The sequence below is a fragment of the Ranitomeya imitator genome, chromosome 7, assembly GCF_032444005.1.
Source record: "Ranitomeya imitator isolate aRanImi1 chromosome 7, aRanImi1.pri, whole genome shotgun sequence".
Classification (NCBI taxonomy): domain Eukaryota; kingdom Metazoa; phylum Chordata; class Amphibia; order Anura; family Dendrobatidae; genus Ranitomeya; species Ranitomeya imitator.
Genome location: NC_091288.1, coordinates 141,244,430 through 141,262,939, shown reverse-complemented (window position 1 = coordinate 141,262,939; position 18,510 = coordinate 141,244,430). Strand labels below are relative to the sequence as shown.

At 38.7% G+C, this 18,510-nt stretch overlaps 20 non-coding genes across 20 annotated transcripts; 12 read left to right on the top strand and 8 right to left on the bottom strand.

Moving 5' to 3' along the window:
- Positions 1-848: 848 nt before the first annotated feature.
- TRNAS-GCU (transfer RNA serine (anticodon GCU)) lies at positions 849-930 on the bottom strand. Its single transcript has one exon. It is a non-coding gene; the product is annotated as a tRNA-Ser (tRNA).
- Positions 931-4,205: 3,275 nt separating this feature from the next.
- Positions 4,206-4,287, bottom strand: TRNAS-GCU (transfer RNA serine (anticodon GCU)). Its single transcript has one exon. It is a non-coding gene; the product is annotated as a tRNA-Ser (tRNA).
- A 1,411-nt stretch (positions 4,288-5,698) lies between these two features.
- Positions 5,699-5,772, top strand: TRNAT-AGU (transfer RNA threonine (anticodon AGU)). The gene has a single exon. It is a non-coding gene; the product is annotated as a tRNA-Thr (tRNA).
- Positions 5,773-6,817: 1,045 nt separating this feature from the next.
- On the top strand, positions 6,818-6,891 carry TRNAT-AGU (transfer RNA threonine (anticodon AGU)). Its single transcript has one exon. It is a non-coding gene; the product is annotated as a tRNA-Thr (tRNA).
- A 1,045-nt stretch (positions 6,892-7,936) lies between these two features.
- On the top strand, positions 7,937-8,010 carry TRNAT-AGU (transfer RNA threonine (anticodon AGU)). The gene has a single exon. It is a non-coding gene; the product is annotated as a tRNA-Thr (tRNA).
- A 1,045-nt stretch (positions 8,011-9,055) lies between these two features.
- TRNAT-AGU (transfer RNA threonine (anticodon AGU)) lies at positions 9,056-9,129 on the top strand. Its single transcript has one exon. It is a non-coding gene; the product is annotated as a tRNA-Thr (tRNA).
- A 671-nt stretch (positions 9,130-9,800) lies between these two features.
- Positions 9,801-9,882, bottom strand: TRNAS-GCU (transfer RNA serine (anticodon GCU)). The gene has a single exon. It is a non-coding gene; the product is annotated as a tRNA-Ser (tRNA).
- Positions 9,883-10,174: 292 nt separating this feature from the next.
- Positions 10,175-10,248, top strand: TRNAT-AGU (transfer RNA threonine (anticodon AGU)). Its single transcript has one exon. It is a non-coding gene; the product is annotated as a tRNA-Thr (tRNA).
- A 1,045-nt stretch (positions 10,249-11,293) lies between these two features.
- Positions 11,294-11,367, top strand: TRNAT-AGU (transfer RNA threonine (anticodon AGU)). The gene has a single exon. It is a non-coding gene; the product is annotated as a tRNA-Thr (tRNA).
- Positions 11,368-12,038: 671 nt separating this feature from the next.
- TRNAS-GCU (transfer RNA serine (anticodon GCU)) lies at positions 12,039-12,120 on the bottom strand. Its single transcript has one exon. It is a non-coding gene; the product is annotated as a tRNA-Ser (tRNA).
- A 292-nt stretch (positions 12,121-12,412) lies between these two features.
- Positions 12,413-12,486, top strand: TRNAT-AGU (transfer RNA threonine (anticodon AGU)). The gene has a single exon. It is a non-coding gene; the product is annotated as a tRNA-Thr (tRNA).
- Positions 12,487-13,157: 671 nt separating this feature from the next.
- On the bottom strand, positions 13,158-13,239 carry TRNAS-GCU (transfer RNA serine (anticodon GCU)). The gene has a single exon. It is a non-coding gene; the product is annotated as a tRNA-Ser (tRNA).
- A 292-nt stretch (positions 13,240-13,531) lies between these two features.
- TRNAT-AGU (transfer RNA threonine (anticodon AGU)) lies at positions 13,532-13,605 on the top strand. The gene has a single exon. It is a non-coding gene; the product is annotated as a tRNA-Thr (tRNA).
- Positions 13,606-14,276: 671 nt separating this feature from the next.
- TRNAS-GCU (transfer RNA serine (anticodon GCU)) lies at positions 14,277-14,358 on the bottom strand. Its single transcript has one exon. It is a non-coding gene; the product is annotated as a tRNA-Ser (tRNA).
- Positions 14,359-14,650: 292 nt separating this feature from the next.
- TRNAT-AGU (transfer RNA threonine (anticodon AGU)) lies at positions 14,651-14,724 on the top strand. Its single transcript has one exon. It is a non-coding gene; the product is annotated as a tRNA-Thr (tRNA).
- Positions 14,725-15,395: 671 nt separating this feature from the next.
- TRNAS-GCU (transfer RNA serine (anticodon GCU)) lies at positions 15,396-15,477 on the bottom strand. Its single transcript has one exon. It is a non-coding gene; the product is annotated as a tRNA-Ser (tRNA).
- A 292-nt stretch (positions 15,478-15,769) lies between these two features.
- Positions 15,770-15,843, top strand: TRNAT-AGU (transfer RNA threonine (anticodon AGU)). Its single transcript has one exon. It is a non-coding gene; the product is annotated as a tRNA-Thr (tRNA).
- Positions 15,844-16,888: 1,045 nt separating this feature from the next.
- TRNAT-AGU (transfer RNA threonine (anticodon AGU)) lies at positions 16,889-16,962 on the top strand. Its single transcript has one exon. It is a non-coding gene; the product is annotated as a tRNA-Thr (tRNA).
- A 671-nt stretch (positions 16,963-17,633) lies between these two features.
- Positions 17,634-17,715, bottom strand: TRNAS-GCU (transfer RNA serine (anticodon GCU)). Its single transcript has one exon. It is a non-coding gene; the product is annotated as a tRNA-Ser (tRNA).
- A 292-nt stretch (positions 17,716-18,007) lies between these two features.
- TRNAT-AGU (transfer RNA threonine (anticodon AGU)) lies at positions 18,008-18,081 on the top strand. Its single transcript has one exon. It is a non-coding gene; the product is annotated as a tRNA-Thr (tRNA).
- The last annotated feature ends 429 nt before the right edge of the window (positions 18,082-18,510 follow it).

Genomic DNA, 18,510 nt, shown 5'->3' with positions numbered 1-18,510 from the left:
GAAGCTGTGCTAGAAGATGGATCATTCAATTATGGAACTTCAAAACCCAAGGCCTTGTCATCGATCCAGATTCTATTGCATTTCATAGGCTTTCCAGCTTGTGGTGCTGTGGCTTAGTTGGTTAAAGCGCCTGTCTAGTAAACAGGAGATCCTGAGTTCGAATCTCAGCAGTGCCTTGTTTTCATCATCTCAAAAAGAAACTTCCTATCTTAAAAATGGGATTTTCACTTGCATGAAACCTCAAATTTACCTTGGCTACGTCTTTACTGATAGTGCAATTGTGAGATGAAGAATGTCTTCTGTATAAGGGCCAAAAAGGAAGAAAGATGGCATCAAGCATGACAACTTAAAACCAGTGGATTTTATTTTGAAATTCCTCCTCTTTATGCATCTGACTCGCTAAGCAGGCTTTCTAAAGTATCACACCTTTTTGTCCTTTGGCTTAGTTGGTCTAAGTGCCTGTTTAGTAAACAGAAAATCTTGATTTCGAACGTCAGCAGTGGTTTTCTTTCTTCATCTCAGTTTGGGTCATTTTAGCCAAAAAAAAGGTGGACTTTTGTTCTTGTATGACATTAAACAAGTCTTTACCACAGTCAAAACATAGTGCAGTTGAGAGAAAAAAAATCTCTGCTGTCGAAACGCTTAAAAAGGAATTAGACGATATAACTTTCTTTAGAGAATAAAGGATGGCATCAAGCATTTCAAAATAAAACCAGTGGATTTACACTTCTAACTCTGCAAAGTTTGATAGCAGCTTTCTTAAAAAGGAAGATAAACTTTCAAGCTTGACGTATCTACCGCTTTGGCTAGAAATGAAAACAATACAACATGAAACAAGCAGAATAAACCGACGAGGATGGGATTCGAACCCATGCATGCAGAGCACAATGGATTAGCAGTCCATCGCCTTAACCACTCGGCCACCTCGTCTACATGGCGCACATGCGCTAAGGAGAAAAGATGTAATGATTATTTTTACGGGTCAGTGTGTTTTCATTGAAGATATTACAGTGTCTATTCTTTACAGTTAGATTGGGGCAAACTCTTTTGGCCCTGCTGTGGCATTCCTTCAATCTGCCTATTCTGTGTCATAACTTGGAAGAAAAACAAGTACCAAGTTGAAGCTGTGCTAGAAGATGGATCATTCAATTATGGAACTTCAAAACCCAAGGCCTTGTCATCGATCCAGATTCTATTGCATTTCATAGGCTTTCCAGCTTGTGGTGCTGTGGCTTAGTTGGTTAAAGCGCCTGTCTAGTAAACAGGAGATCCTGAGTTCGAATCTCAGCAGTGCCTTGTTTTCATCATCTCAAAAAGAAACTTCCTATCTTAAAAATGGGATTTTCACTTGCATGAAACCTCAAATTTACCTTGGCTACGTCTTTACTGATAGTGCAATTGTGAGATGAAGAATGTCTTCTGTATAAGGGCCAAAAAGGAAGAAAGATGGCATCAAGCATGACAACTTAAAACCAGTGGATTTTATTTTGAAATTCCTCCTCTTTATGCATCTGACTCGCTAAGCAGGCTTTCTAAAGTATCACACCTTTTTGTCTTTTGGCTTAGTTGGTCTAAGTGCCTGTTTAGTAAACAGAAAATCTTGATTTCGAACGTCAGCAGTGGTTTTCTTTCTTCATCTCAGTTTGGGTCATTTTAGCAAAAAAAAGGTGGACTTTTGTTCTTGTATGACATTAAACAAGTCTTTACCACAGTCAAAACATAGTGCAGTTGAGAGAAAAAAAATCTCTGCTGTCGAAACGCTTAAAAAGGAATTAGACGATATAACTTTCTTTAGAGAATAAAGGATGGCATCAAGCATTTCAAAATAAAACCAGTGGATTTACACTTCTAACTCTGCAAAGTTTGATAGCAGCTTTCTTAAAAAGGAAGATAAACTTTCAAGCTTGACGTATCTACCGCTTTGGCTAGAAATGAAAACAATACAACATGAAACAAGCAGAATAAACCGACGAGGATGGGATTAGAACCCATGCATGCAGAGCACAATGGATTAGCAGTCCATCGCCTTAACCACTCGGCCACCTCGTCTACATGGCGCACATGCGCTAAGGAGAAAAGATGTAATGATTATTTTTACGGGTCAGTGTGTTTTCATTGAAGATATTACAGTGTCTATTCTTTACAGTTAGATTGGGGCAAACTCTTTTGGCCCTGCTGTGGCATTCCTTCAATCTGCCTATTCTGTGTCATAACTTGGAAGAAAAACAAGTACCAAGTTGAAGCTGTGCTAGAAGATGGATCATTCAATTATGGAACTTCAAAACCCAAGGCCTTGTCATCGATCCAGATTCTATTGCATTTCATAGGCTTTCCAGCTTGTGGTGCTGTGGCTTAGTTGGTTAAAGCGCCTGTCTAGTAAACAGGAGATCCTGAGTTCGAATCTCAGCAGTGCCTTGTTTTCATCATCTCAAAAAGAAACTTCCTATCTTAAAAATGGGATTTTCACTTGCATGAAACCTCAAATTTACCTTGGCTACGTCTTTACTGATAGTGCAATTGTGAGATGAAGAATGTCTTCTGTATAAGGGCCAAAAAGGAAGAAAGATGGCATCAAGCATGACAACTTAAAACCAGTGGATTTTATTTTGAAATTCCTCCTCTTTATGCATCTGACTCGCTAAGCAGGCTTTCTAAAGTATCACACCTTTTTGTCCTTTGGCTTAGTTGGTCTAAGTGCCTGTTTAGTAAACAGAAAATCTTGATTTCGAACGTCAGCAGTGGTTTTCTTTCTTCATCTCAGTTTGGGTCATTTTAGCAAAAAAAAGGTGGACTTTTGTTCTTGTATGACATTAAACAAGTCTTTACCACAGTCAAAACATAGTGCAGTTGAGAGAAAAAAAATCTCTGCTGTCGAAACGCTTAAAAAGGAATTAGACGATATAACTTTCTTTAGAGAATAAAGGATGGCATCAAGCATTTCAAAATAAAACCAGTGGATTTACACTTCTAACTCTGCAAAGTTTGATAGCAGCTTTCTTAAAAAGGAAGATAAACTTTCAAGCTTGACGTATCTACCGCTTTGGCTAGAAATGAAAACAATACAACATGAAACAAGCAGAATAAACCGACGAGGATGGGATTAGAACCCATGCATGCAGAGCACAATGGATTAGCAGTCCATCGCCTTAACCACTCGGCCACCTCGTCTACATGGCGCACATGCGCTAAGGAGAAAAGATGTAATGATTATTTTTACGGGTCAGTGTGTTTTCATTGAAGATATTACAGTGTCTATTCTTTACAGTTAGATTGGGGCAAACTCTTTTGGCCCTGCTGTGGCATTCCTTCAATCTGCCTATTCTGTGTCATAACTTGGAAGAAAAACAAGTACCAAGTTGAAGCTGTGCTAGAAGATGGATCATTCAATTATGGAACTTCAAAACCCAAGGCCTTGTCATCGATCCAGATTCTATTGCATTTCATAGGCTTTCCAGCTTGTGGTGCTGTGGCTTAGTTGGTTAAAGCGCCTGTCTAGTAAACAGGAGATCCTGAGTTCGAATCTCAGCAGTGCCTTGTTTTCATCATCTCAAAAAGAAACTTCCTATCTTAAAAATGGGATTTTCACTTGCATGAAACCTCAAATTTACCTTGGCTACGTCTTTACTGATAGTGCAATTGTGAGATGAAGAATGTCTTCTGTAAAAGGGCCAAAAATGAAGAAAGATGGCATCAAGCATGACAACTTAAAACCAGTGGATTTTATTTTGAAATTCCTCCTCTTTATGCATCTGACTCGCTAAGCAGGCTTTCTAAAGTATCACACCTTTTTGTCCTTTGGCTTAGTTGGTCTAAGTGCCTGTTTAGTAAACAGAAAATCTTGATTTCGAACGTCAGCAGTGGTTTTCTTTCTTCATCTCAGTTTGGGTCATTTTAGCAAAAAAAAGGTGGACTTTTGTTCTTGTATGACATTAAACAAGTCTTTACCACAGTCAAAACATAGTGCAGTTGAGAGAAAAAAAATCTCTGCTGTCGAAACGCTTAAAAAGGAATTAGACGATATAACTTTCTTTAGAGAATAAAGGATGGCATCAAGCATTTCAAAATAAAACCAGTGGATTTACACTTCTAACTCTGCAAAGTTTGATAGCAGCTTTCTTAAAAAGGAAGATAAACTTTCAAGCTTGACGTATCTACCGCTTTGGCTAGAAATGAAAACAATACAACATGAAACAAGCAGAATAAACCGACGAGGATGGGATTCGAACCCATGCATGCAGAGCACAATGGATTAGCAGTCCATCGCCTTAACCACTCGGCCACCTCGTCTACATGGCGCACATGCGCTAAGGAGAAAAGATGTAATGATTATTTTTACGGGTCAGTGTGTTTTCATTGAAGATATTACAGTGTCTATTCTTTACAGTTAGATTGGGGCAAACTCTTTTGGCCCTGCTGTGGCATTCCTTCAATCTGCCTATTCTGTGTCATAACTTGGAAGAAAAACAAGTACCAAGTTGAAGCTGTGCTAGAAGATGGATCATTCAATTATGGAACTTCAAAACCCAAGGCCTTGTCATCGATCCAGATTCTATTGCATTTCATAGGCTTTCCAGCTTGTGGTGCTGTGGCTTAGTTGGTTAAAGCGCCTGTCTAGTAAACAGGAGATCCTGAGTTCGAATCTCAGCAGTGCCTTGTTTTCATCATCTCAAAAAGAAACTTCCTATCTTAAAAATGGGATTTTCACTTGCATGAAACCTCAAATTTACCTTGGCTACGTCTTTACTGATAGTGCAATTGTGAGATGAAGAATGTCTTCTGTATAAGGGCCAAAAAGGAAGAAAGATGGCATCAAGCATGACAACTTAAAACCAGTGGATTTTATTTTGAAATTCCTCCTCTTTATGCATCTGACTCGCTAAGCAGGCTTTCTAAAGTATCACACCTTTTTGTCTTTTGGCTTAGTTGGTCTAAGTGCCTGTTTAGTAAACAGAAAATCTTGATTTCGAACGTCAGCAGTGGTTTTCTTTCTTCATCTCAGTTTGGGTCATTTTAGCAAAAAAAAGGTGGACTTTTGTTCTTGTATGACATTAAACAAGTCTTTACCACAGTCAAAACATAGTGCAGTTGAGAGAAAAAAAATCTCTGCTGTCGAAACGCTTAAAAAGGAATTAGACGATATAACTTTCTTTAGAGAATAAAGGATGGCATCAAGCATTTCAAAATAAAACCAGTGGATTTACACTTCTAACTCTGCAAAGTTTGATAGCAGCTTTCTTAAAAAGGAAGATAAACTTTCAAGCTTGACGTATCTACCGCTTTGGCTAGAAATGAAAACAATACAACATGAAACAAGCAGAATAAACCGACGAGGATGGGATTAGAACCCATGCATGCAGAGCACAATGGATTAGCAGTCCATCGCCTTAACCACTCGGCCACCTCGTCTACATGGCGCACATGCGCTAAGGAGAAAAGATGTAATGATTATTTTTACGGGTCAGTGTGTTTTCATTGAAGATATTACAGTGTCTATTCTTTACAGTTAGATTGGGGCAAACTCTTTTGGCCCTGCTGTGGCATTCCTTCAATCTGCCTATTCTGTGTCATAACTTGGAAGAAAAACAAGTACCAAGTTGAAGCTGTGCTAGAAGATGGATCATTCAATTATGGAACTTCAAAACCCAAGGCCTTGTCATCGATCCAGATTCTATTGCATTTCATAGGCTTTCCAGCTTGTGGTGCTGTGGCTTAGTTGGTTAAAGCGCCTGTCTAGTAAACAGGAGATCCTGAGTTCGAATCTCAGCAGTGCCTTGTTTTCATCATCTCAAAAAGAAACTTCCTATCTTAAAAATGGGATTTTCACTTGCATGAAACCTCAAATTTACCTTGGCTACGTCTTTACTGATAGTGCAATTGTGAGATGAAGAATGTCTTCTGTAAAAGGGCCAAAAATGAAGAAAGATGGCATCAAGCATGACAACTTAAAACCAGTGGATTTTATTTTGAAATTCCTCCTCTTTATGCATCTGACTCGCTAAGCAGGCTTTCTAAAGTATCACACCTTTTTGTCCTTTGGCTTAGTTGGTCTAAGTGCCTGTTTAGTAAACAGAAAATCTTGATTTCGAACGTCAGCAGTGGTTTTCTTTCTTCATCTCAGTTTGGGTCATTTTAGCAAAAAAAAGGTGGACTTTTGTTCTTGTATGACATTAAACAAGTCTTTACCACAGTCAAAACATAGTGCAGTTGAGAGAAAAAAAATCTCTGCTGTCGAAACGCTTAAAAAGGAATTAGACGATATAACTTTCTTTAGAGAATAAAGGATGGCATCAAGCATTTCAAAATAAAACCAGTGGATTTACACTTCTAACTCTGCAAAGTTTGATAGCAGCTTTCTTAAAAAGGAAGATAAACTTTCAAGCTTGACGTATCTACCGCTTTGGCTAGAAATGAAAACAATACAACATGAAACAAGCAGAATAAACCGACGAGGATGGGATTAGAACCCATGCATGCAGAGCACAATGGATTAGCAGTCCATCGCCTTAACCACTCGGCCACCTCGTCTACATGGCGCACATGCGCTAAGGAGAAAAGATGTAATGATTATTTTTACGGGTCAGTGTGTTTTCATTGAAGATATTACAGTGTCTATTCTTTACAGTTAGATTGGGGCAAACTCTTTTGGCCCTGCTGTGGCATTCCTTCAATCTGCCTATTCTGTGTCATAACTTGGAAGAAAAACAAGTACCAAGTTGAAGCTGTGCTAGAAGATGGATCATTCAATTATGGAACTTCAAAACCCAAGGCCTTGTCATCGATCCAGATTCTATTGCATTTCATAGGCTTTCCAGCTTGTGGTGCTGTGGCTTAGTTGGTTAAAGCGCCTGTCTAGTAAACAGGAGATCCTGAGTTCGAATCTCAGCAGTGCCTTGTTTTCATCATCTCAAAAAGAAACTTCCTATCTTAAAAATGGGATTTTCACTTGCATGAAACCTCAAATTTACCTTGGCTACGTCTTTACTGATAGTGCAATTGTGAGATGAAGAATGTCTTCTGTATAAGGGCCAAAAAGGAAGAAAGATGGCATCAAGCATGACAACTTAAAACCAGTGGATTTTATTTTGAAATTCCTCCTCTTTATGCATCTGACTCGCTAAGCAGGCTTTCTAAAGTATCACACCTTTTTGTCTTTTGGCTTAGTTGGTCTAAGTGCCTGTTTAGTAAACAGAAAATCTTGATTTCGAACGTCAGCAGTGGTTTTCTTTCTTCATCTCAGTTTGGGTCATTTTAGCAAAAAAAAGGTGGACTTTTGTTCTTGTATGACATTAAACAAGTCTTTACCACAGTCAAAACATAGTGCAGTTGAGAGAAAAAAAATCTCTGCTGTCGAAACGCTTAAAAAGGAATTAGACGATATAACTTTCTTTAGAGAATAAAGGATGGCATCAAGCATTTCAAAATAAAACCAGTGGATTTACACTTCTAACTCTGCAAAGTTTGATAGCAGCTTTCTTAAAAAGGAAGATAAACTTTCAAGCTTGACGTATCTACCGCTTTGGCTAGAAATGAAAACAATACAACATGAAACAAGCAGAATAAACCGACGAGGATGGGATTAGAACCCATGCATGCAGAGCACAATGGATTAGCAGTCCATCGCCTTAACCACTCGGCCACCTCGTCTACATGGCGCACATGCGCTAAGGAGAAAAGATGTAATGATTATTTTTACGGGTCAGTGTGTTTTCATTGAAGATATTACAGTGTCTATTCTTTACAGTTAGATTGGGGCAAACTCTTTTGGCCCTGCTGTGGCATTCCTTCAATCTGCCTATTCTGTGTCATAACTTGGAAGAAAAACAAGTACCAAGTTGAAGCTGTGCTAGAAGATGGATCATTCAATTATGGAACTTCAAAACCCAAGGCCTTGTCATCGATCCAGATTCTATTGCATTTCATAGGCTTTCCAGCTTGTGGTGCTGTGGCTTAGTTGGTTAAAGCGCCTGTCTAGTAAACAGGAGATCCTGAGTTCGAATCTCAGCAGTGCCTTGTTTTCATCATCTCAAAAAGAAACTTCCTATCTTAAAAATGGGATTTTCACTTGCATGAAACCTCAAATTTACCTTGGCTACGTCTTTACTGATAGTGCAATTGTGAGATGAAGAATGTCTTCTGTAAAAGGGCCAAAAATGAAGAAAGATGGCATCAAGCATGACAACTTAAAACCAGTGGATTTTATTTTGAAATTCCTCCTCTTTATGCATCTGACTCGCTAAGCAGGCTTTCTAAAGTATCACACCTTTTTGTCCTTTGGCTTAGTTGGTCTAAGTGCCTGTTTAGTAAACAGAAAATCTTGATTTCGAACGTCAGCAGTGGTTTTCTTTCTTCATCTCAGTTTGGGTCATTTTAGCAAAAAAAAGGTGGACTTTTGTTCTTGTATGACATTAAACAAGTCTTTACCACAGTCAAAACATAGTGCAGTTGAGAGAAAAAAAATCTCTGCTGTCGAAACGCTTAAAAAGGAATTAGACGATATAACTTTCTTTAGAGAATAAAGGATGGCATCAAGCATTTCAAAATAAAACCAGTGGATTTACACTTCTAACTCTGCAAAGTTTGATAGCAGCTTTCTTAAAAAGGAAGATAAACTTTCAAGCTTGACGTATCTACCGCTTTGGCTAGAAATGAAAACAATACAACATGAAACAAGCAGAATAAACCGACGAGGATGGGATTAGAACCCATGCATGCAGAGCACAATGGATTAGCAGTCCATCGCCTTAACCACTCGGCCACCTCGTCTACATGGCGCACATGCGCTAAGGAGAAAAGATGTAATGATTATTTTTACGGGTCAGTGTGTTTTCATTGAAGATATTACAGTGTCTATTCTTTACAGTTAGATTGGGGCAAACTCTTTTGGCCCTGCTGTGGCATTCCTTCAATCTGCCTATTCTGTGTCATAACTTGGAAGAAAAACAAGTACCAAGTTGAAGCTGTGCTAGAAGATGGATCATTCAATTATGGAACTTCAAAACCCAAGGCCTTGTCATCGATCCAGATTCTATTGCATTTCATAGGCTTTCCAGCTTGTGGTGCTGTGGCTTAGTTGGTTAAAGCGCCTGTCTAGTAAACAGGAGATCCTGAGTTCGAATCTCAGCAGTGCCTTGTTTTCATCATCTCAAAAAGAAACTTCCTATCTTAAAAATGGGATTTTCACTTGCATGAAACCTCAAATTTACCTTGGCTACGTCTTTACTGATAGTGCAATTGTGAGATGAAGAATGTCTTCTGTATAAGGGCCAAAAAGGAAGAAAGATGGCATCAAGCATGACAACTTAAAACCAGTGGATTTTATTTTGAAATTCCTCCTCTTTATGCATCTGACTCGCTAAGCAGGCTTTCTAAAGTATCACACCTTTTTGTCCTTTGGCTTAGTTGGTCTAAGTGCCTGTTTAGTAAACAGAAAATCTTGATTTCGAACGTCAGCAGTGGTTTTCTTTCTTCATCTCAGTTTGGGTCATTTTAGCAAAAAAAAGGTGGACTTTTGTTCTTGTATGACATTAAACAAGTCTTTACCACAGTCAAAACATAGTGCAGTTGAGAGAAAAAAAATCTCTGCTGTCGAAACGCTTAAAAAGGAATTAGACGATATAACTTTCTTTAGAGAATAAAGGATGGCATCAAGCATTTCAAAATAAAACCAGTGGATTTACACTTCTAACTCTGCAAAGTTTGATAGCAGCTTTCTTAAAAAGGAAGATAAACTTTCAAGCTTGACGTATCTACCGCTTTGGCTAGAAATGAAAACAATACAACATGAAACAAGCAGAATAAACCGACGAGGATGGGATTCGAACCCATGCATGCAGAGCACAATGGATTAGCAGTCCATCGCCTTAACCACTCGGCCACCTCGTCTACATGGCGCACATGCGCTAAGGAGAAAAGATGTAATGATTATTTTTACGGGTCAGTGTGTTTTCATTGAAGATATTACAGTGTCTATTCTTTACAGTTAGATTGGGGCAAACTCTTTTGGCCCTGCTGTGGCATTCCTTCAATCTGCCTATTCTGTGTCATAACTTGGAAGAAAAACAAGTACCAAGTTGAAGCTGTGCTAGAAGATGGATCATTCAATTATGGAACTTCAAAACCCAAGGCCTTGTCATCGATCCAGATTCTATTGCATTTCATAGGCTTTCCAGCTTGTGGTGCTGTGGCTTAGTTGGTTAAAGCGCCTGTCTAGTAAACAGGAGATCCTGAGTTCGAATCTCAGCAGTGCCTTGTTTTCATCATCTCAAAAAGAAACTTCCTATCTTAAAAATGGGATTTTCACTTGCATGAAACCTCAAATTTACCTTGGCTACGTCTTTACTGATAGTGCAATTGTGAGATGAAGAATGTCTTCTGTATAAGGGCCAAAAAGGAAGAAAGATGGCATCAAGCATGACAACTTAAAACCAGTGGATTTTATTTTGAAATTCCTCCTCTTTATGCATCTGACTCGCTAAGCAGGCTTTCTAAAGTATCACACCTTTTTGTCTTTTGGCTTAGTTGGTCTAAGTGCCTGTTTAGTAAACAGAAAATCTTGATTTCGAACGTCAGCAGTGGTTTTCTTTCTTCATCTCAGTTTGGGTCATTTTAGCAAAAAAAAGGTGGACTTTTGTTCTTGTATGACATTAAACAAGTCTTTACCACAGTCAAAACATAGTGCAGTTGAGAGAAAAAAAATCTCTGCTGTCGAAACGCTTAAAAAGGAATTAGACGATATAACTTTCTTTAGAGAATAAAGGATGGCATCAAGCATTTCAAAATAAAACCAGTGGATTTACACTTCTAACTCTGCAAAGTTTGATAGCAGCTTTCTTAAAAAGGAAGATAAACTTTCAAGCTTGACGTATCTACCGCTTTGGCTAGAAATGAAAACAATACAACATGAAACAAGCAGAATAAACCGACGAGGATGGGATTAGAACCCATGCATGCAGAGCACAATGGATTAGCAGTCCATCGCCTTAACCACTCGGCCACCTCGTCTACATGGCGCACATGCGCTAAGGAGAAAAGATGTAATGATTATTTTTACGGGTCAGTGTGTTTTCATTGAAGATATTACAGTGTCTATTCTTTACAGTTAGATTGGGGCAAACTCTTTTGGCCCTGCTGTGGCATTCCTTCAATCTGCCTATTCTGTGTCATAACTTGGAAGAAAAACAAGTACCAAGTTGAAGCTGTGCTAGAAGATGGATCATTCAATTATGGAACTTCAAAACCCAAGGCCTTGTCATCGATCCAGATTCTATTGCATTTCATAGGCTTTCCAGCTTGTGGTGCTGTGGCTTAGTTGGTTAAAGCGCCTGTCTAGTAAACAGGAGATCCTGAGTTCGAATCTCAGCAGTGCCTTGTTTTCATCATCTCAAAAAGAAACTTCCTATCTTAAAAATGGGATTTTCACTTGCATGAAACCTCAAATTTACCTTGGCTACGTCTTTACTGATAGTGCAATTGTGAGATGAAGAATGTCTTCTGTAAAAGGGCCAAAAATGAAGAAAGATGGCATCAAGCATGACAACTTAAAACCAGTGGATTTTATTTTGAAATTCCTCCTCTTTATGCATCTGACTCGCTAAGCAGGCTTTCTAAAGTATCACACCTTTTTGTCCTTTGGCTTAGTTGGTCTAAGTGCCTGTTTAGTAAACAGAAAATCTTGATTTCGAACGTCAGCAGTGGTTTTCTTTCTTCATCTCAGTTTGGGTCATTTTAGCAAAAAAAAGGTGGACTTTTGTTCTTCTATGACATTAAACAAGTCTTTACCACAGTCAAAACATAGTGCAGTTGAGAGAAAAAAAATCTCTGCTGTCGAAACGCTTAAAAAGGAATTAGACGATATAACTTTCTTTAGAGAATAAAGGATGGCATCAAGCATTTCAAAATAAAACCAGTGGATTTACACTTCTAACTCTGCAAAGTTTGATAGCAGCTTTCTTAAAAAGGAAGATAAACTTTCAAGCTTGACGTATCTACCGCTTTGGCTAGAAATGAAAACAATACAACATGAAACAAGCAGAATAAACCGACGAGGATGGGATTCGAACCCATGCATGCAGAGCACAATGGATTAGCAGTCCATCGCCTTAACCACTCGGCCACCTCGTCTACATGGCGCACATGCGCTAAGGAGAAAAGATGTAATGATTATTTTTACGGGTCAGTGTGTTTTCATTGAAGATATTACAGTGTCTATTCTTTACAGTTAGATTGGGGCAAACTCTTTTGGCCCTGCTGTGGCATTCCTTCAATCTGCCTATTCTGTGTCATAACTTGGAAGAAAAACAAGTACCAAGTTGAAGCTGTGCTAGAAGATGGATCATTCAATTATGGAACTTCAAAACCCAAGGCCTTGTCATCGATCCAGATTCTATTGCATTTCATAGGCTTTCCAGCTTGTGGTGCTGTGGCTTAGTTGGTTAAAGCGCCTGTCTAGTAAACAGGAGATCCTGAGTTCGAATCTCAGCAGTGCCTTGTTTTCATCATCTCAAAAAGAAACTTCCTATCTTAAAAATGGGATTTTCACTTGCATGAAACCTCAAATTTACCTTGGCTACGTCTTTACTGATAGTGCAATTGTGAGATGAAGAATGTCTTCTGTATAAGGGCCAAAAAGGAAGAAAGATGGCATCAAGCATGACAACTTAAAACCAGTGGATTTTATTTTGAAATTCCTCCTCTTTATGCATCTGACTCGCTAAGCAGGCTTTCTAAAGTATCACACCTTTTTGTCCTTTGGCTTAGTTGGTCTAAGTGCCTGTTTAGTAAACAGAAAATCTTGATTTCGAACGTCAGCAGTGGTTTTCTTTCTTCATCTCAGTTTGGGTCATTTTAGCAAAAAAAAGGTGGACTTTTGTTCTTGTATGACATTAAACAAGTCTTTACCACAGTCAAAACATAGTGCAGTTGAGAGAAAAAAAATCTCTGCTGTCGAAACGCTTAAAAAGGAATTAGACGATATAACTTTCTTTAGAGAATAAAGGATGGCATCAAGCATTTCAAAATAAAACCAGTGGATTTACACTTCTAACTCTGCAAAGTTTGATAGCAGCTTTCTTAAAAAGGAAGATAAACTTTCAAGCTTGACGTATCTACCGCTTTGGCTAGAAATGAAAACAATACAACATGAAACAAGCAGAATAAACCGACGAGGATGGGATTCGAACCCATGCATGCAGAGCACAATGGATTAGCAGTCCATCGCCTTAACCACTCGGCCACCTCGTCTACATGGCGCACATGCGCTAAGGAGAAAAGATGTAATGATTATTTTTACGGGTCAGTGTGTTTTCATTGAAGATATTACAGTGTCTATTCTTTACAGTTAGATTGGGGCAAACTCTTTTGGCCCTGCTGTGGCATTCCTTCAATCTGCCTATTCTGTGTCATAACTTGGAAGAAAAACAAGTACCAAGTTGAAGCTGTGCTAGAAGATGGATCATTCAATTATGGAACTTCAAAACCCAAGGCCTTGTCATCGATCCAGATTCTATTGCATTTCATAGGCTTTCCAGCTTGTGGTGCTGTGGCTTAGTTGGTTAAAGCGCCTGTCTAGTAAACAGGAGATCCTGAGTTCGAATCTCAGCAGTGCCTTGTTTTCATCATCTCAAAAAGAAACTTCCTATCTTAAAAATGGGATTTTCACTTGCATGAAACCTCAAATTTACCTTGGCTACGTCTTTACTGATAGTGCAATTGTGAGATGAAGAATGTCTTCTGTATAAGGGCCAAAAAGGAAGAAAGATGGCATCAAGCATGACAACTTAAAACCAGTGGATTTTATTTTGAAATTCCTCCTCTTTATGCATCTGACTCGCTAAGCAGGCTTTCTAAAGTATCACACCTTTTTGTCTTTTGGCTTAGTTGGTCTAAGTGCCTGTTTAGTAAACAGAAAATCTTGATTTCGAACGTCAGCAGTGGTTTTCTTTCTTCATCTCAGTTTGGGTCATTTTAGCAAAAAAAAGGTGGACTTTTGTTCTTGTATGACATTAAACAAGTCTTTACCACAGTCAAAACATAGTGCAGTTGAGAGAAAAAAAATCTCTGCTGTCGAAACGCTTAAAAAGGAATTAGACGATATAACTTTCTTTAGAGAATAAAGGATGGCATCAAGCATTTCAAAATAAAACCAGTGGATTTACACTTCTAACTCTGCAAAGTTTGATAGCAGCTTTCTTAAAAAGGAAGATAAACTTTCAAGCTTGACGTATCTACCGCTTTGGCTAGAAATGAAAACAATACAACATGAAACAAGCAGAATAAACCGACGAGGATGGGATTCGAACCCATGCATGCAGAGCACAATGGATTAGCAGTCCATCGCCTTAACCACTCGGCCACCTCGTCTACATGGCGCACATGCGCTAAGGAGAAAAGATGTAATGATTATTTTTACGGGTCAGTGTGTTTTCATTGAAGATATTACAGTGTCTATTCTTTACAGTTAGATTGGGGCAAACTCTTTTGGCCCTGCTGTGGCATTCCTTCAATCTGCCTATTCTGTGTCATAACTTGGAAGAAAAACAAGTACCAAGTTGAAGCTGTGCTAGAAGATGGATCATTCAATTATGGAACTTCAAAACCCAAGGCCTTGTCATCGATCCAGATTCTATTGCATTTCATAGGCTTTCCAGCTTGTGGTGCTGTGGCTTAGTTGGTTAAAGCGCCTGTCTAGTAAACAGGAGATCCTGAGTTCGAATCTCAGCAGTGCCTTGTTTTCATCATCTCAAAAAGAAACTTCCTATCTTAAAAATGGGATTTTCACTTGCATGAAACCTCAAATTTACCTTGGCTACGTCTTTACTGATAGTGCAATTGTGAGATGAAGAATGTCTTCTGTATAAGGGCCAAAAAGGAAGAAAGATGGCATCAAGCATGACAACTTAAAACCAGTGGATTTTATTTTGAAATTCCTCCTCTTTATGCATCTGACTCGCTAAGCAGGCTTTCTAAAGTATCACACCTTTTTGTCCTTTGGCTTAGTTGGTCTAAGTGCCTGTTTAGTAAACAGAAAATCTTGATTTCGAACGTCAGCAGTGGTTTTCTTTCTTCATCTCAGTTTGGGTCATTTTAGCAAAAAAAAGGTGGACTTTTGTTCTTGTATGACATTAAACAAGTCTTTACCACAGTCAAAACATAGTGCAGTTGAGAGAAAAAAAATCTCTGCTGTCGAAACGCTTAAAAAGGAATTAGACGATATAACTTTCTTTAGAGAATAAAGGATGGCATCAAGCATTTCAAAATAAAACCAGTGGATTTACACTTCTAACTCTGCAAAGTTTGATAGCAGCTTTCTTAAAAAGGAAGATAAACTTTCAAGCTTGACGTATCTACCGCTTTGGCTAGAAATGAAAACAATACAACATGAAACAAGCAGAATAAACCGACGAGGATGGGATTCGAACCCATGCATGCAGAGCACAATGGATTAGCAGTCCATCGCCTTAACCACTCGGCCACCTCGTCTACATGGCGCACATGCGCTAAGGAGAAAAGATGTAATGATTATTTTTACGGGTCAGTGTGTTTTCATTGAAGATATTACAGTGTCTATTCTTTACAGTTAGATTGGGGCAAACTCTTTTGGCCCTGCTGTGGCATTCCTTCAATCTGCCTATTCTGTGTCATAACTTGGAAGAAAAACAAGTACCAAGTTGAAGCTGTGCTAGAAGATGGATCATTCAATTATGGAACTTCAAAACCCAAGGCCTTGTCATCGATCCAGATTCTATTGCATTTCATAGGCTTTCCAGCTTGTGGTGCTGTGGCTTAGTTGGTTAAAGCGCCTGTCTAGTAAACAGGAGATCCTGAGTTCGAATCTCAGCAGTGCCTTGTTTTCATCATCTCAAAAAGAAACTTCCTATCTTAAAAATGGGATTTTCACTTGCATGAAACCTCAAATTTACCTTGGCTACGTCTTTACTGATAGTGCAATTGTGAGATGAAGAATGTCTTCTGTATAAGGGCCAAAAAGGAAGAAAGATGGCATCAAGCATGACAACTTAAAACCAGTGGATTTTATTTTGAAATTCCTCCTCTTTATGCATCTGACTCGCTAAGCAGGCTTTCTAAAGTATCACACCTTTTTGTCTTTTGGCTTAGTTGGTCTAAGTGCCTGTTTAGTAAACAGAAAATCTTGATTTCGAACGTCAGCAGTGGTTTTCTTTCTTCATCTCAGTTTGGGTCATTTTAGCAAAAAAAAGGTGGACTTTTGTTCTTGTATGACATTAAACAAGTCTTTACCACAGTCAAAACATAGTGCAGTTGAGAGAAAAAAAATCTCTGCTGTCGAAACGCTTAAAAAGGAATTAGACGATATAACTTTCTTTAGAGAATAAAGGATGGCATCAAGCATTTCAAAATAAAACCAGTGGATTTACACTTCTAACTCTGCAAAGTTTGATAGCAGCTTTCTTAAAAAGGAAGATAAACTTTCAAGCTTGACGTATCTACCGCTTTGGCTAGAAATGAAAACAATACAACATGAAACAAGCAGAATAAACCGACGAGGATGGGATTAGAACCCATGCATGCAGAGCACAATGGATTAGCAGTCCATCGCCTTAACCACTCGGCCACCTCGTCTACATGGCGCACATGCGCTAAGGAGAAAAGATGTAATGATTATTTTTACGGGTCAGTGTGTTTTCATTGAAGATATTACAGTGTCTATTCTTTACAGTTAGATTGGGGCAAACTCTTTTGGCCCTGCTGTGGCATTCCTTCAATCTGCCTATTCTGTGTCATAACTTGGAAGAAAAACAAGTACCAAGTTGAAGCTGTGCTAGAAGATGGATCATTCAATTATGGAACTTCAAAACCCAAGGCCTTGTCATCGATCCAGATTCTATTGCATTTCATAGGCTTTCCAGCTTGTGGTGCTGTGGCTTAGTTGGTTAAAGCGCCTGTCTAGTAAACAGGAGATCCTGAGTTCGAATCTCAGCAGTGCCTTGTTTTCATCATCTCAAAAAGAAACTTCCTATCTTAAAAATGGGATTTTCACTTGCATGAAACCTCAAATTTACCTTGGCTACGTCTTTACTGATAGTGCAATTGTGAGATGAAGAATGTCTTCTGTAAAAGGGCCAAAAATGAAGAAAGATGGCATCAAGCATGACAACTTAAAACCAGTGGATTTTATTTTGAAATTCCTCCTCTTTATGCATCTGACTCGCTAAGCAGGCTTTCTAAAGTATCACACCTTTTTGTCCTTTGGCTTAGTTGGTCTAAGTGCCTGTTTAGTAAACAGAAAATCTTGATTTCGAACGTCAGCAGTGGTTTTCTTTCTTCATCTCAGTTTGGGTCATTTTAGCAAAAAAAAGGTGGACTTTTGTTCTTGTATGACATTAAACAAGTCTTTACCACAGTCAAAACATAGTGCAGTTGAGAGAAAAAAAATCTCTGCTGTCGAAACGCTTAAAAAGGAATTAGACGATATAACTTTCTTTAGAGAATAAAGGATGGCATCAAGCATTTCAAAATAAAACCAGTGGATTTACACTTCTAACTCTGCAAAGTTTGATAGCAGCTTTCTTAAAAAGGAAGATAAACTTTCAAGCTTGACGTATCTACCGCTTTGGCTAGAAATGAAAACAATACAACATGAAACAAGCAGAATAAACCGACGAGGATGGGATTCGAACCCATGCATGCAGAGCACAATGGATTAGCAGTCCATCGCCTTAACCACTCGGCCACCTCGTCTACATGGCGCACATGCGCTAAGGAGAAAAGATGTAATGATTATTTTTACGGGTCAGTGTGTTTTCATTGAAGATATTACAGTGTCTATTCTTTACAGTTAGATTGGGGCAAACTCTTTTGGCCCTGCTGTGGCATTCCTTCAATCTGCCTATTCTGTGTCATAACTTGGAAGAAAAACAAGTACCAAGTTGAAGCTGTGCTAGAAGATGGATCATTCAATTATGGAACTTCAAAACCCAAGGCCTTGTCATCGATCCAGATTCTATTGCATTTCATAGGCTTTCCAGCTTGTGGTGCTGTGGCTTAGTTGGTTAAAGCGCCTGTCTAGTAAACAGGAGATCCTGAGTTCGAATCTCAGCAGTGCCTTGTTTTCATCATCTCAAAAAGAAACTTCCTATCTTAAAAATGGGATTTTCACTTGCATGAAACCTCAAATTTACCTTGGCTACGTCTTTACTGATAGTGCAATTGTGAGATGAAGAATGTCTTCTGTATAAGGGCCAAAAAGGAAGAAAGATGGCATCAAGCATGACAACTTAAAACCAGTGGATTTTATTTTGAAATTCCTCCTCTTTATGCATCTGACTCGCTAAGCAGGCTTTCTAAAGTATCACACCTTTTTGTCTTTTGGCTTAGTTGGTCTAAGTGCCTGTTTAGTAAACAGAAAATCTTGATTTCGAACGTCAGCAGTGGTTTTCTTTCTTCATCTCAGTTTGGGTCATTTTAGCAAAAAAAAGGTGGACTTTTGTTCTTGTATGACATTAAACAAGTCTTTACCACAGTCAAAACATAGTG